The sequence below is a fragment of the Arachis ipaensis genome, chromosome B6 (assembly GCF_059453495.1).
Source record: "Arachis ipaensis isolate K30076 ecotype BB chromosome B6, ASM5945349v1, whole genome shotgun sequence".
Lineage (NCBI taxonomy): Eukaryota > Viridiplantae > Streptophyta > Magnoliopsida > Fabales > Fabaceae > Arachis > Arachis ipaensis.
Window position 1 is genome coordinate 12,389,102 of NC_142441.1, and position 16,633 is coordinate 12,405,734.

General features: G+C 40.2%; 1 long non-coding RNA gene across 1 annotated transcript; it reads right to left on the reverse strand.

The window, feature by feature from the left end:
• Window positions 1-12,654: 12,654 nt before the first annotated feature.
• On the reverse strand, window positions 12,655-14,557 carry LOC107648022 (uncharacterized). The gene is made up of 3 exons (XR_015886041.1): window positions 14,127-14,557; window positions 13,319-13,519; window positions 12,655-12,852 (listed from the first exon to the last, which is right to left on the reverse strand). It is a non-coding gene; the product is annotated as an uncharacterized LOC107648022 (long non-coding RNA).
• Window positions 14,558-16,633: the final 2,076 nt, after the last annotated feature.

Consider the following 16,633-nt stretch of genomic DNA (forward strand, 5'->3'; position numbering starts at 1 on the left):
ATATTTGCGTCCCTCCGGCAACACGGCATGAGGCTTAACCCGCTCAAATGTGCCTTTGCCATAGAGGCCGGAAAGTTCCTGGGATTCATGATCACCCAAAGAGGAGTGGAAGCCAACCCCGAGAAGTGCCAAGCGATCCTCCAGATGAAGAGCTCGGGTTGTATCAAAGATGTCCAACGATTGGCGGGGAGACTGACGGCATTATCCCGTTTCCTCGGCGCATCGGCAGCAAAAGCCCTGCCCTTCTTCAATCTGATGAAAAAAGGAATAGCATTCGAATGGACCCCCGCGTGCGAGGAGGCATTCAAACACTTCAAGGAGATCCTAGCAGCGCCCCCTGTACTCGGAAAACCCAAAGCCGGAGAATCACTCTACCTCTACCTGGCAGTAACAGAGGAAGCGCTTGCAGCGGTGCTCGTAAGAGAAGAAGGGAAAGCTCAGCAGCCGGTCTACTTCGTGAGTAGGGCTCTACAAGGAGCCGAGCTGAGGTACAGCAAACTGGAAAAGCTGGCATTGACGCTCCTAACTTCCTCCCGAAGGCTAAAGCAATACTTCCAGGGTCACCGTATAGTCGTAAGGACGGACCAGGCAATTCGCCAAGTACTACAAAAACCTGATTTGGCTGGTAGGATGATGACCTGGGCCATCGAGCTCTCCCAATACAACTTGCAGTATGATCCCCGACACGTAATCAAGGCCCAGGCAATGGCAGACTTTTTGGTTGAGGTAACGGGTGATTCCCCCGAAGAGACAGGCACACGGTAGAGGCTCCACGTGGACGGGGCCTCCAACCAAACGTCCGGGGGAGCAGGGGTCATCTTAGAAAGCCCGACAGGAATCATCTACGAGCAATCAACCAAGTTCGAGTTTTTCGTGTCGAACAATCAAGCGGAATATGAAGCTCTCTTAAGCGGACTAATACTAGCGCGGGAAGTCGGGGCAACGAAGGTCGAAGTATGCAGTGACTCACAGGTCGTCACCTCACAGGTAAACGGAAGCTACCAAGCCCGGGACCCTCTCCTACAAAAATACCTGGAAAAGGTCAAAGAAATGACAAGTCAGTTCCAAGAAGTCACGATCCAACACGTCCCAAGAGAAAGGAACACACGGGCGGACCTCCTGTCCAAACTAGCGAGCACGAAGCCAGGAGCGGGTAACCGGTCTCTCATCCAAGGCATGGTGAAGGAGCCAACGGTCGCCCTCCATTTGACGGAGTCAAGCCCCTCGTGGTTGGACCCCATCACAAACTTCCTGGAACTCGGAAAGTTGCCTGACGATGAGAAAGCGGCCAAAACATTGAGAAGGGAGGCGGCCAGATATGCAATCATACAAGGACAACTGTTCAGAAAGGGGCTCAGCCAGCCCCTATTGAAGTGCTTGCACCCCGACCAGACGAACTATGTACTTAGAGAAGTCCACGAGGGATGTTGCGGCCACCACATTGGGGGCAAAGCCCTAGCGAGGAAGCTCATCCGAGCTGGATATTACTGGCCATCAATGATGAAAGACTCGAGGGAATTTGTCAGAAAGTGCGTAAAGTGTCAACAAAACGCCAACTTCCACAAGGCGCCGGCTTCCGAATTGAGCCTTCTGACGACCACACGACCTTTCGCTCAATGGGGAGTCGACCTCCTAGGACCCTTCCCGGTTGGCCCAGGACAGGTCAAGTATCTCATAGTGGCCATCGACTACTACACCAAATGGATAGAGGCCGAACCACTGGCCAGCATATCCTCCTCTAATTGCAGGAAATTCACGTGGAGATAGGTGATAACCCGATTCGGGATCCCGGATGTCGTCATCTCGGATAACGGAACACAATTCACTGACAAGAAATTCACGGAGTTCCTTACCGGCCTAGGGGTAAAACAAAATTTTTCTTCAGTCGAACACCCCCAGACAAACGGACAAGTAGAGTCCGCAAACAAGGTCATCTTACTCGGCCTCAAGAAACACCTAGACAGCAAGAAAGGCGCATGGGCAGACGAGGTCGCTTCGGTCCTGTGGTCATACCGAACGACCGAGCAAAGTGCTACGGGGGAAACCCCTTTTCGCCTAACATACGGGGTCGATGCCGTGATACCCGTCGAAATCGGCGAACCGAGCCCACGGCTACTGCTCGCAGGTGTAGACGAAGCGGTAGAAAAAGACCTGGTAGAGGAAATGAGGAAGATGGCCCATTTGTCAGAAACAGCATTGAAACAAAGAATAGCCCTACGCTACAACGCTAAAGTCCTCAAGAGGGATTTCGGGGAAAGAGACATCGTTCTGCGACGCAACGACGTAGGTCTGCCGACCCCTGGGGAAGGAAAGCTGACGGCAAATTGGGAAGGGCCCTACAGAATCAGAGAAGTGCTTGGCAAGGGTGCCTACAAGCTCGAGAGACTTGACGGTAAAGAAATCCCTAGAACATGGAATGCAGGTAACCTGAGGAGGTTCTACTCCTGACTCGGGTAAACCGACCAGGAACCCTAACGGACTTATGTATGCTTGCTCTGCGCACATGTTAATTTTTTAGAAAGTTTTTAGCTATTTATCCTTATTGAATACTTGCCATATTAACAAGCTTGCTTAACTGACGATTAATTCTTACTTGTTAAAATATTTCCCTACTCTTTTGTTGCTTCCCAATACGCGTAGCACGCGATTACGTCCTAAAACGGCAACCCGGGACTGATCACCCCGAAAGCCAGACGGACCATCGCTATAATCCACACGGCGACAACACGACCAAATCGGTCCAAATTGTTACCAACGTAAAAATGACAAAACGGGCACAAGCAATGAGCCCACCACGAAAAAACGGTGACAAAAACAATACGACGAACAAGGCGAAAGAGAGTAACGGTCATCCGGCCAAACGACTAAACCAACGCAAATGTTACGAAGTATCAAAATACAAAACACACAACAAATGTTCAACAAATCTACAGCAAATGATCAAGTTATAAGAAGTCACTTCCTAGGCATATCGACAATCTTGCCGTCTTGAATCATTTTGAAGACCCCGATAGCCGATGTGTCGAAGTCGGGTGCCACAATCTTCACCTGAGCCTTCAAGGCGTCCTCAGTCATAGAGATCGCGTTCTTGCCTTGTTCTTTGGTCGATTTCAGCTTCTTCTTGAGCTCCTCGACCTCGACTTTGGCGGCTTCGGCCGACGACACAGCTTGGTCCCGCTCCTTTTCCAAAGCTGCCACACGCCCCTGGGCGGCGTTCAACTGGCTCTCCAAAGTCATCTCTCGCTCGACTAAACGGGCCACCGTCTCGTCGGAAGCCTTCAGTTTCTCCTCGGCAGACGCATTCTTTTCCTCGGATGCCTTGAGCTTCTCCCCCATTTCAGACAACTGACTCTGGAGCAACTCGACCTGGGCCTTAAAGTCATTGTTTGCTTTGACAGAAGACTCGAGCTTCCTCCGGAGGGCTTGCATTCCCGACAACTCGCACTCAGCCTTTCGAGCTATCACGGCACCCCGGAGCAAAGTTCGATACATCCATCTCGCCTGCCCGGCTAGGTCGGTCCCGTGGAAATGCTCCTCTGTCCCAGGAATCAGCTGCGAGTCAATAAAAGTTGTGGCATCGAAATTCCTCTCCATGATGGTAAGAGCCCCCTCCGGGCTCGAAGATGCCCTTCGCCTCTTAGAGGTGTGGATGAGTTCCACATCGTCATCCACCTGAGGAGCAGAGGGCGAGTGCCCGCCCACGACGACCTCGGAAGGAGGAGAAGCTTGCACCCCCTCTGGGTTCACACCGGACATATCGGTATCCTGGGGAGGGGGCTCAGTCTGGTCCTCCTTCTCCCCAGAAGGTCCAGCCGACTTCCCGGAATCTTTCCCCTCAGCTTTCTCGTCATCGCTTTCCGAGAAGAAGGTCTTCATCAGATTCTCAAGACCAGTCACTGTAGCAGACATTTCCACTGCAATAAACAAACACATCAGCCGTTAGACCGTGTGAAGCAAACAATAATAAACAACATAAAAACAGGAAACGAGACGACTCACGGATATAGCTCCTGGCGGCCTCCCGTTCACCCATAAGGAGATGAGGATTTACGAGGTTCTTTTCAAAAATAGCAAATAGCACATCGGCTATTTGCTTATCTACTGAGGACATCCTCTTATATGTTACCTTGATAAAAGAATTTGACCTCGCCCCAAAGCTCCAGTAAGTGGGGATGAGGCGCTCCCCCTCCAAGGATAACCAAAAGGGATGCCGACCTCTAACGAGACGGACTTTGAAAAACTTATCTTTAAACCCGTGGTAGGAATCCTCGAACAGACCAAATATTCTCCTACCCTGGGCAGACCGGAAAGAAAGGAACCCTTTCCTCGCCTTCCCTTGTTTGGAAGGTTTGGTAAGGTTGAAGAAGAAAAGGAAGACATCCACCGACACCGGCAGCTCGAGATACTCGCACACCATCTCAAAACAGCGGATAGAAGCCCAACTGTTCGGATGGAGCTGTGACGGAGACACGGATATCCGATTTAAGAGTGACATCTGGAATTCGGAAAACGGAAGGTGAACCCCAACCTGGGTAAACATGGATTTGTAAAACGAAATCCAGTCGGCAATCCGGGGAGAGTGAAGATTGACCTCGTAAAGCCGCTCATGGGGGGCAGGCACGAAGGTCTCATAATTGGCCTCTTCGTCTGTTCCCCCGCACAAGTACCCGGCCTGCCGGAACTCTATCAATTCCGCTAGATCCATCTGGTTTGGCGAATCCTTTACATCCAAGGTTACCCAGGCGTACGGATCATAGCTCGCCGCGGAAGGGGAAGCCCGGGAGACGACACGAGGCATACCTACAGCGGGGTACCACTCCGTTAGTCTACGAGATCGGGAACCCGGAAAATACCCAGAAGCTATAATTCATCCTACTGAACAGTTAAGATCAAATATGAACCAAGCAACCCACCTAAAAATCTACCCTGGAATGGTACCCCTGCCCTAATACTCTACCTATCATCAGAAAGCCATGTAGCAATGCAACAGTAAAAATGGCGAGGCAAACACATACAACAAGCACGCAAGAACAGAACAGAAAAGAGAAGGATTCTAGAAATACCTGAATTAGTCGAAAGAACTTGAAAGTGGTTGGAGAAGCACAAAGAACCTCGAACAAGTGGTTGAAGAGGCACAAAAACGCTTGAAACGGAGGAAATTTGGATATCAGGGAGAAAAGAAAGTGGGAATAGCAAAAGTGGGAACAAAAGAAATAAGAAACTGTTTAAAAACCGCTGCACAAAGCGCGAAGAAGCCAGGGGTAAAAAGGTCTTTGCACGCAGGATTTTAGTAACCCATTATGAGCATTCAATGCTCAGCGCGAAGAACGAAGCGACGAAACGGTCGCCTTGGCAACCAAGAGACACGCGCGCAGGGAGCACGTCACTCCCACGAACAATTGATCTGGCGACAACACACGAACGAGAAAATCACGCGCCATCAATGTCTCCCACGAGCATTACTGGCGCGTCGGGGGCACTGTTACGACCTGGCCCAGAGTCCTTGCGGGTCGGCCCGACCCGGACGCCACCCGAACCGGACACATGCCCCACAACGACCCGGACACGCGTCCAGGACAGCTCATGCACAGCTAGGGGATAACCTCCCTGGAAACATGGGCCTGTTCTCATCGGGCCCACCTCTGACAGGTATATAAAGGGGAGGCTTGCTCTCCCCCAGAGGTACGTTACATACTCTATCACCCTATCCGCCTGCACACCTTACTGACAAGAGCGTCGGAGTGTCTTTGCAGGTGGCGCCCCCCTTCTCCCTCACTCGAAGTACTCGGGACCTTGCACTCCACTGACCGACAGTCCACGACTTGACGAGCCCCTATCATCATCTCGGATCACAACCCGAACCGTTCAGTAACCGACCTACCGAACACCTTCCCTTCCAAATTGCAATTTCCGTCTAGTTTATCTGTTATGAATATTTGAAACTATACTAGCATGCTAATTATTATATTACCCACCTATTCTGTTCTATTCTGTTTTAGTTTACTTTTTACTTTTCTTGCTGTACCTACCTAATGATTCTGTTTCGTACGTTGGCATTGTTTTGATTGATGGTTTAAGAGGATATAAAATCATAAATAAATAAATATAATATTGTGTGTTTAGCATTATATAATGATCATGGTAATGAAAAAATAAAGAGAAAGGAAGAAGATTTATTTTCATGCGGGAGCCAATAAGCTAAATCCTAAAAATCTAAGACTCAGTACTATAGTTATCAGAACTAAATTGGTGATCGAACCGGTCAGACTACTGGATCACTGAGTTATTGGTTCAATTGGTGGGTCATTAGTTGAATCGATTGACCTAGTACTATATAAATAAAAAATAAAAATAATAAAAAATTTAAAATTAAAATTTAAAATACATATTTTTACTAATATTTTATGAATATCTAGCTATTTTAAAATAATATAGAACATGAACAATAAGTATTTTGTTAATTTTATGTTATTATAAATATTTTTATTATATTTTTATATTAAAATAACTATTATTTTAAAATTTTAATAATTTATTAATTAGTTTATATTTATTATACTATTATATATTACAAGTATTTATTAAAAAATAAGTGAGTTTATAATTATTGTTAAATAAAATATAATTAATTTAAGAATGAGTGAGTTTATAACTAAAATTAAAATAAATTAAATAGAAATAAATTATTTGATGAATGATACCTATATATATAATAATTTGTATATTAATTAGTAAGGTGCATGCTAACTCAGTGGCTTTGAAGGACGTTCCTTTTCCAAGAAGACAAGGGGTTGAATCCCACCTCACACATTTCTTGAAATTTTAAATTTTAAGTGGTCCGGCCTGACCTGGTGAAGGCCGGTTTTCACCAGTTTATTCTAAGTTTGACTGGTTCGTTTTGGTTTTTAATATTGTGCGATCTAAATATCAGATTGGATCAATATTAGATCCGATTTATCAGTTTTTTAATTGAACCGGCCGATTCGGTCCGATTCTAATAACTATGCTCAGTACATTTGTTATTATAGACATTTAATGAATCAAATTAATCAAGTTAATTTTTTATATTTTTCGTACATACTACATACCACTATAGATACCTTAGTTACTTTAAATATTGGTGTAATAGAACTTACCATACTATATTTTATAACAAAAATATATGTTAATACTCCATGGCTAACAATTTTATAAAGAGCACAAAAATACTAGAAGATTAATAACTTTTAATTAACACACTAAATTTTTATTCGATTGATTTCTAATCACACATTGACATATTGAATTTGTTAAGAAACATGTAATTAAGTTAAAAAGAAAGTAATGAAAGTGTTACTAGTCTTAGGGTCTCTTTCTTTCTTTCTTTCCTTTTCTCTGCATGTTGCTGGTGCTCTTTGCTCTTTTCCACTTTTGTAGCGCAACATTCTCTGCTCCTTCCCCCTCCTTTCTCTTCTTCTTCATTCCAAATTCTCAAAATGCCTTCTTCTCTTCCCAAATCATACCTTTTTGTTTTATATATGACAAAGTGTATATTTATTCATATGACTTTTTATCTTTCCCTATATTATTAGCTTTCTAGTTGCGGTATCAAAAAGTAGCAACATGCATGCTTTTATGAGGATATAGCTAGCGTAATTATACAGAGAATTGATTTTCTCTCTTCTTTTTTTTCATGTTACGTGTAACTTTTTTTTAATCTTTTGGTTGTGTATTTTATTAATAATAATGGAATTTCAAACTTTTTTACCTAAATAAGAATAACATAACATTATTTATTGCACTACTAAACCCTCAAAAATCACTTCTTTTAACCTAAATATAAAAATCTTCACAATTTGATAAAACAATTCCGCTAGAAAACCAAGAAGGGTATAACCAATAATAAGCCAACAAATATTTTTGAATTATATTCTATACTAATTAATGATATTAATTGTCATTAATTAGTGGTTATTTAAATTTTTTTAAAAGATACAAAATTAATGATTATTAATTACCTCTACTTCTTACTCTAATTCACCTTTTACCATTTATTACGCAAACACTAATTCCTCTCTCAAAAAAAAAACTTCGAAACTCTAAAAAATAAAAACACCAAAACATAAGATAAATAATCATCCAAATCCTAAGAAAAAAATATACAAAACATAGAAAAAAGAATCATTCAAAACTAATAAAAAGAATCATCCAAATCCTAAGAAAAAAATATACAAAACATAGGAAAAAGAATCATCCAAAATTAATAAAAAGAATCATCCGAAATGTAGAAAAAAGAAACATAAAAAACTAGTTAAAAAAATCATTCAAAACTAAATAAGAGGAAGAGAAGAAGAGCCGCAGGCTGGCCGGCGACAACGTCATGGATGGCATTGCGTGGACAATGGGGAACTCGCGGTGGCGCATTGCGACGAGTGGAGGAGTCACCGTGGATCAGAGTAGTTGATCGTGCGTCGCGAATGGGGACCTGGTGGTGGCTGCATCGCGACGGATGGAGGGTTGCGGGGTGCGAGTGGCGAGCGATGGGGAGTCGCGAGCGGTAAAGGTGCGTCGGGCGAGCAACGGGGAGTCACGATGGGACGCGACGAGGGTGAAGTAGAAGCGCGATGGTGGCTATCTTTCCTGCGCAAACGGCAGATGAAGTGGCGGAGAAGGATGCAAGGACGACCGGCGGTGGTGCACGAGGACGGTGCTGCGATGACACTAGCGGCGTGAGGACGAAACCGCGGCAGCGTGGGCATTGGGAAGTGGTATAAGGATTTGTGGTTTTGTGTGGTGAATGGTGAGTGGAAGTGAAAATAAATTAGGGTAAGTTTTGATTCAAAAATGCCATTAATGTCAATTAATCATATTTTGAATTTGAAAAAATAATTTAAAATTATTTATTATTAATTGAGTTGTTCAATTCTTGGCCGGTGAACCCTTGGCATTTTTTATTAATTGACATTAATGACATTAATAAACTAGATCCGGTTCAATATTATCAAAATTTCAAGTCCAAACATCACACAAGCATAACCATTAGTACGACACTAAGGATAGCCACACATTTAGAATATTGGCACTTGGATCCTAAAAAACCAAATATAACTTTACCCACTGTAGACAATTCCTTGTTTTGATTTATGGTTTAGGAGGATATAAAATCATAAATGAATGAATATAATCTTGTGTGTTTAGCATCACATAATGATCATGGTGATGAGAAAATAAAGAGAAAGGAAGCAGCTTTATTTTCATGCGGGAGCCAATAACCTAAACCCTAAGGTAACGTTTGGTGGAGAGATAGAGACGGAAAGACTGAGACTGAGAGACAGAGACTAAGAGACAGGAATTGAAATAAATATCAGTATTCTATTTGGTGCAAAATGGGAGACAGGAATTGAAACAAGAATGAAACTCTAATTTAATTTGCACAAAAGATAAAATTGGAATTAATTAATTGAAATGAAAGTATTTTAGGTATAAAATGTTATTAAAGTTTCAGTCTCCATCTCTAAAAATTTTAGTCCCCTGTGTCCTTACTTTTTGGAGGTACTGAAATACTAAAATTTTAGAGACAGAAACAGAAATTTTAATACCAGTCTCTGAACTAACAAACACAATACTGAGTCTCAGTCTCTCAGTCTCTGTCTCAGTACCTCAAAACAAACGCTACCTAAAAGCCTAAAACTCAGTACAGTTGTTATTATAGGCAATGCCATCATTACTCATCCATTAACCAATTTCTGTTGACGAAGACATGGAGGAACCTGGTTGGAAAATGAAAAAATCTTTTAATGACTATAGCCATTTGTAAATAAGATTAATTAAGTTAATTTTTGTATTTTTTGTACATACTACATACTACTATAGATACCTTAGTTATTTTAAATATTGGTGTAATAGAACTTACCATACTATATTTTATAACAAAAATATATGTTAATACTCCATGGCTAACAGATTTATAAAGAGCACAAAAATACTAGAAGATTAATAACTTTTAATTAGCACACTAAAGTGTTACTAGTCTTAGGTCTCTTTCTTTCTTTCTTTCCTTTTCTTTGTATGTTGCTGCTGATCTTTGTTCTTTTCCATTCTTGTAGCGCAACATTCTCTGCTCTTTCTCCCTTCTTTCTCATCTTCTTCATTTCAAATTTTCAAAATGTCATTTTCTCTTCCCAAATTATACCTTTTTGTTTTATATATGACAAAGTGTATATTTATTCAAATGACTTTTTATCTTTTCTTATATTATTAGCTTTCTAGTTGCAGGTGTCAAAAAGTAGCAACATGCATGCTTTTATGGGGATATAGCTAGCTTCATTATACAAAGAATTGATTTTCTCTTTTTTTTTTTCATGTTAAGTGTAACTTTTGTTTAGTTTTTTTAGTTCTTTATTTTATTAATAATAATGGAATTTCAACTTTTTTTTTACCTAAATAAGAATAACATAAAATTATTTACTGCACTATTAAACCCTCAAAAACCACTTCTTTTAACCTAACTATATAAATTTTTACAATTTGATAAAACAATTCTACTAAAAAACCAAGAGAGGTCTAACCAATAATAAGCCAACAAATATTTTTGAATTATATTCTATGCTAATTAATGACATTAATTGTCATTAATTAGTGGTTATTTAATTTTTTTAAAAGATACAAAATTAATGATTATTAATTTTCTCTTCTTACTCTAATTCACCTTTTACCATTTATTACGTAAACACTAATTTCTTTCTCCAAAAAAAAAACTTCGAAACTCCAAAAAACAAAAACATCAAAACATAAGATAAAGAATCATCCAAATTCTAAGAAAAAAACATACAAAACATAGGAAAAAGAATCATCCAAAACTAATAAAAAGAATTATCCAAATCCTAAAAAAAATATACAAAACATAGGAAAAAGAATAATCCAAAACTAATAAAAAGAATCATCCGAAATATAGAAAAAAGAAACATAAAAAACTAGTTAAAAAAATCATTTAAAACCAAATAGGAGGGGGAGAAGAAGAGTCGTAGGGTGGCCGGCGACGACGTCTTGGATGGCATTGCGTGGACAGTGGGGGGACTCGCGGTGGCACATTGCGACGAGTGGAGGAGTCGCCGTGGATTGGAGTAGTGATCGCGCGTCGCAAATGGGGACCTGGTGGTGGCTGCATCGCGACGGATGGAGAGTCGTGGGGTGCGAGTGGCGAATGATTGGGAGTCGCGACAGGACGCGAGGAGGGTGAAGTAGAAACGCGATGGTGGTTGTCTTTCCTGCGCAAACGACAGATAAGGTGGCGGAGAAGAATGCAAGGACGACCGGCGATGGCGCGCAAAGACGGTGCTGCGGTAACGCTAGCGGTGAGAGGACGAAACTGCGACAGTGTGGGCCATTAGGAAGAGGGATTAGAATTTGTGGTTTTGTGTGGTGAATGTTGAGTGGAAGAGAAAATAAATTAAGGTATGTTTTGATTCAAAAATGCCATTAATGTCAATTAATCAAATTTTGAATTTGAAAAAATAATTTAAAATTAATCATTATTAATTGAGTTGTTCAATTCTTCGTTGGTGGACACTTGAAATTTTTTATTAATTGACATTAATAATATTAATAAACCAGATCTGGTTCAATATTATCAAAATTTCAGGGCCAAACATCACACAAGCATAACCATCAGTACGACACTAAGGATAGCCACACATTTAGAATATTGGCACTTGGACCCTAAAAAACCAAATAAAACTTTACCCACCATAGACAATTCCTTGTTTCGATTGATGGTTTAGAAGGATATAAAATCATAAATGAATGAATATAATCTTGTGTGTTTAGCAATACATAATGATCATGGTGATGAGAAAATAAAGAGAAGGAAAGCAGCTTTATTTTTATGCGGGAGCCAATAAGCTAAACCCTAAAAGTCTAAGACTCAGTACAGTTGTTATTATAGGCAATGGCATCATTACTCATTCATTAACCAATTTCTGCTGATGAAGACATGGAGAAACCTGCTTGGAAAATGAAAAAAATCTTTTAATGATTATAGCTATTTATAAATTAAATTAATCAAGTTAATTTTTCTATTTTTTTGTACATACTACATACCACTATAGGTATCTTAGTTAATTCAAATATTGGTGTAATAGAACTTACCGTATTATATTTTATAACAAAAATATATGTTAGTACTCCATGGCTAACTGTTTTATAAAGAGCACAAAAATACTAGAAGATTAATAACTTTTAATTAAAACACTAAATTTTTATTCGATTGATTTCTAATCACACATTGACATATTGAATTTGTTGAGAAACATGTAATTAAGTTAAAAAGAAAGTAATTAAAGCGTTACTAGTTTTAGGGTCTCTTTCTTTCTTTCTTTCCTTTTTTCTGCATGTTGCTGCTGCTCTTTGCTCTTTTCCACTCTTGTAGCACAACACTCTCTGCTCTTTCCCCCTCAATTCTCTTCTTCTTCATTCCAAATTCTCAAAATACCCTATTCTCTTCCCAAATCATACCTTTTATTTTATATATGAGAAAGTGTATATTTATTCAGATGACTTTTTATCTTTTAATATATTATTGGCTTTCTAGTTGTAGGCATAAAAAAGTAGCAATAGGGGTATTCGCGGTGCGGTTTGGTTTGGTTTTTGAGAAAAAAGTCTTCTGATCCGATCGTGTAATTCAACTGCGATTCGGTTTGGTTCGATTTTTTATTGAAGCCATCCGAACCAAACCAAACCAATTTTGGTTCGATTTGTTCGGTTTTTTCAATCAATTCAAAAAAAAATACATCCCGATTAGCAACCCGATTAGCAACGCTTTGAGCAAGGCTGATGGCCCCTTCACTATAATCCGTACCAGTCAAATAAGAGAACCTGAAAAGGTAGCAATAGTAAGATTAATAACACATGCAATGCAACATAAAAAACCCGGGATATCTCTCAGAAACCAATAGGCAGAACTTCCAAGTACTTATAAGTGTACCTTCCCTCCAAAAAAAAGCATATAATAGTATATACATTTCCATACCACCTTTATGTAGCAACTTTCTTTGTTTACTTGAATATATCTTTGTTTTTCATGATTTTCACATATTCACACCTTGCTTTTGATGCTATGGAATCTCATTTAATTAGCAATTAAATATATTTGTGTATGAAAAAATTTATATGGCACAAGATTCACATGCCTTCCGATTTCCAACAATACACATTTGTTATAATAAATAGTAATTCAGAAATTTGCTAACTTTAACAAAGTCTTTCTTTTCTCTTTTTTTCTATAAAAGAATTATACAGCATATATTACTAAAAGTGCAGAACATCGCAAGAAATACCATACCCTTGTTTAGCTAATTCTTGGAGAAGCAAACTATTGCGTGTCCCAATGTCAAGTACACTCCAACTAGACAAAACTTTATTTCCTAATTCACTAGCTTCAGCTTTGACATCATCAACATGATTTGGTATGCGGCCTTGAGAGATGTCAACGCACAAGGCTTTTGTCCAAGATGCAACTACTTCCATCACATCATCCCCAAACCTGCACATGCAAAATAAAGGCAGAAAACATAAATGAAAGTTAAACAAGTCATAATGTTCATCATTATAGATAGCGCAACAATGTATCATTACCAAAAATTGCCTATAACAACAATGTTCATCACTGCCTAAAAGTTCTCTTAACCAAATTAACCAAGTCACAACAATGAATCAATAACCAGCAAATCATCAATGAATCAATAACCAACAAGGCAGCAACAATACCAAATTACCAAGTCAGCAATAAATCAATAAACAGCAATGATTAACAATGCTGAATATAATTTAACCAAATTAACCAAGTCACAACAATGAATCAATAACCAGCAAGGCAGCAACAATACCAAATTACCAAGTCAACAATAAATCAATAAACAACAATGATTAATAATGCTGAGTATAATTTAACCAAATTAACCAAGTCACAGCAATGAATCAATAACCAGCAAGGCAGCAACAATACTAGATTACCAAGTCAACAATAAATCAATAAACAGCAATGATTAACAATGCTGAGTATAATTTAACCAAATTAACAGTAACAATAAGGTCAAAAATACCAATAGCAAACAATACCAATAGCAAGGTTAAACAAAATCGAGTTTTACACTAGTGGGTGGCGAGGGTGGTGCTCTGCTACTGTTGGGTGCGAGGGAGCAAGGGTCGTGCTCTGCTACTCCTGGGTGCGAGGGACGAGGTCACGAGGGTCGTGCTCTGCTACTGCTGGAGTGCTGGGTGCGAGGGATGAGGTTCGTGCTCTGCTAGATTGCTATTGCGGTGTGCAAGGGTCGGCTGTGGCTAGGGCTTCGTGGTGCTCTATCCGCGAAGGGGTTCGGCGGCGTTGGGAGGAAGGCTTCGCTGCGAGGTGGTGGGAGACCGGGAGGAACGTGGGTTCGCCGCCGTGAGAGGAGAGCGCCACTGCAGAGAGGAGAGTGCGACTGTGAGAGGCTGAGAGGCAGAGCTTTCGATTGGGGCTGAGAGCTCCGATTGGGGTTAGGACTCAGTGGCTCACTGCTGCTCAGGACTCGCGTTCAAGGCCAAGGGAATTGGGGGTGGGGTGGGGTTGGTTTTTAGGGTTTTTTTATTCCATCGGTTCGGTTCGGTTCGGTTCAGTTAGGGTTTTACTGGTCAGAACCGAAAACCGAACCGAACAGCAAAAAAACTGCAAAACACTTTTTTTTTTCGGTTTTTGCGATTTTCGGTTTGTTCAGTTTTCGGTTTTTTTGGTTTGGTTGGTCAGTTTAGTTCGGTTTGGATCGATTTTGAATACCCCTAAGTAGCAACATGCATATTTTTATGAGGATATAGCTAGCTTAATTATATAGAGAATTGATTTTCTCTCTTCTTTTTTTTTTCATGTCAAGTGTAACTTTTTTTAGTTTTTTAGTTGTGTATTTTATTAATAATAATGGAATTTCAAACTTTTTTACCCAAATAAGAATAATATAAAATTATTTACTGCACTTCTAAACCCTCAAAAATCACTTCTTTTAACATAAATATAGAAATCTTTACAATTTGATAAAAACAATCCCGCTAAGCACCCAAGAGGGGGTCTAATCAATAATAAGTCAACAAATATTTTTGAATTATATTCTATACTAATTAATGATATTAATTGTCATTAATTAGTGGTTATTTAAATTTTTTTAAAGGATACAAAATTAATGATTATTAATTGCCTCTTCTTACTCTAATTCATCCATTACCATTTATTATGCAAACACTAATTCCTCTCTCCAAAAAAAACTTGCAAACTCCAAAAAACAAAAACACCAAAACATAAGATAAAGAATCATCTAAATCCTAAGAAAAAAACATACAAAAACATAGGAAAAAGAATCAACCAAATCTAATAAAAAGAATCATCCAAATCCTAAGAAAAAAACATACAAAACATAGAAAAAATAATCATCCAAAACTAATAAAAAGAATCATCCGAAATGTAAAAATAAGAAACATAAAAAACTAGTTAAAAAATCATTCAAAACCGAATAGGAGGAGGAGAAAAAGAGATGTAGGGTGGCCGGCGACGACGTCTTGGATGGCGTTGCGTGGACAGTGGGGGACTCCCGGTGGCGTATTGCGACGAGTGGAGGAGTCGTCGTGGATTGGAGTAGTTGATCGCGCGTCGCAAATGGGGACCTGGTGGTGGCCGCGTCGTGACGGATGGAGAGTCGTGGGATGCGAGTAGCGAGCGATGGGAGTCACAAATGGCAAGGGTGCGTCGGGAGAGCGATGGGGAGTCGCGATGGGACGCAAGGAGGGTGAAATAGAAGCGCGATGGTGGCTGTCTTTCCTGCGCGAACAACAGATGAGGTGGCGGAGAAGGATGCAAGGATGACCTGCGATGGCGAGCGAGGACGGTGCTGCATCGACGCTAGCGACGCGAGGATGAAACCACAGCGGCGTGGGGCATTGGAAAGAGGGATAAGGATTTGTGATTTTTTGTGGTGAATGGTGAGTGGAAGTGAAAATAAATTAGGGTAAGTTTTGATTCAAAAAAGCCATTAATGTCAATTAATCAAATTTTGAATTTGAAAAAATAATTTAAAGTTTATCATTATTGATTAAGTTGTTTAATTCTTGGCTGGGAGAAACTTGGCATTTTTTTATTAATGACATTGATAAACCAGATTCGGTTCAATATTAACAAAATTTCAGGGCCAAACATCATACAAGCATAACCATCAGTACAACACTAAAGATAGCCACACATTTAGAATATTGGCACTTGAACCCTAAAAAACCAAATATAACTTTACCCACCATAGACAATTCCTTGTTTTGATTGATGGTTTAGGAGGATATAAAATCATAAATGAATGAATATAATCTTGTGTGTTTAGCATCACATAATGATCATGGTGATAAAATAAAGAGAAAGAAAGCAACTTTATTTTCATGCGGGAGCCAATAAGCTAAACCCTAAAAGCCTAAGACTCAGTACAGTTGTTATTATAGGCAATGCCATCATTATTCATAGGGGTGGCAAAGCGGACTGGCCCGCCCCGCCCTGCCAAAGCCCGCCCAAATATGGGGCGGGCCGGCCTGCCCTGCCAAACTAATATGGGCTCAACTTGCTACCCTGCCCCGCCAAAGAGCGGATTGGCGG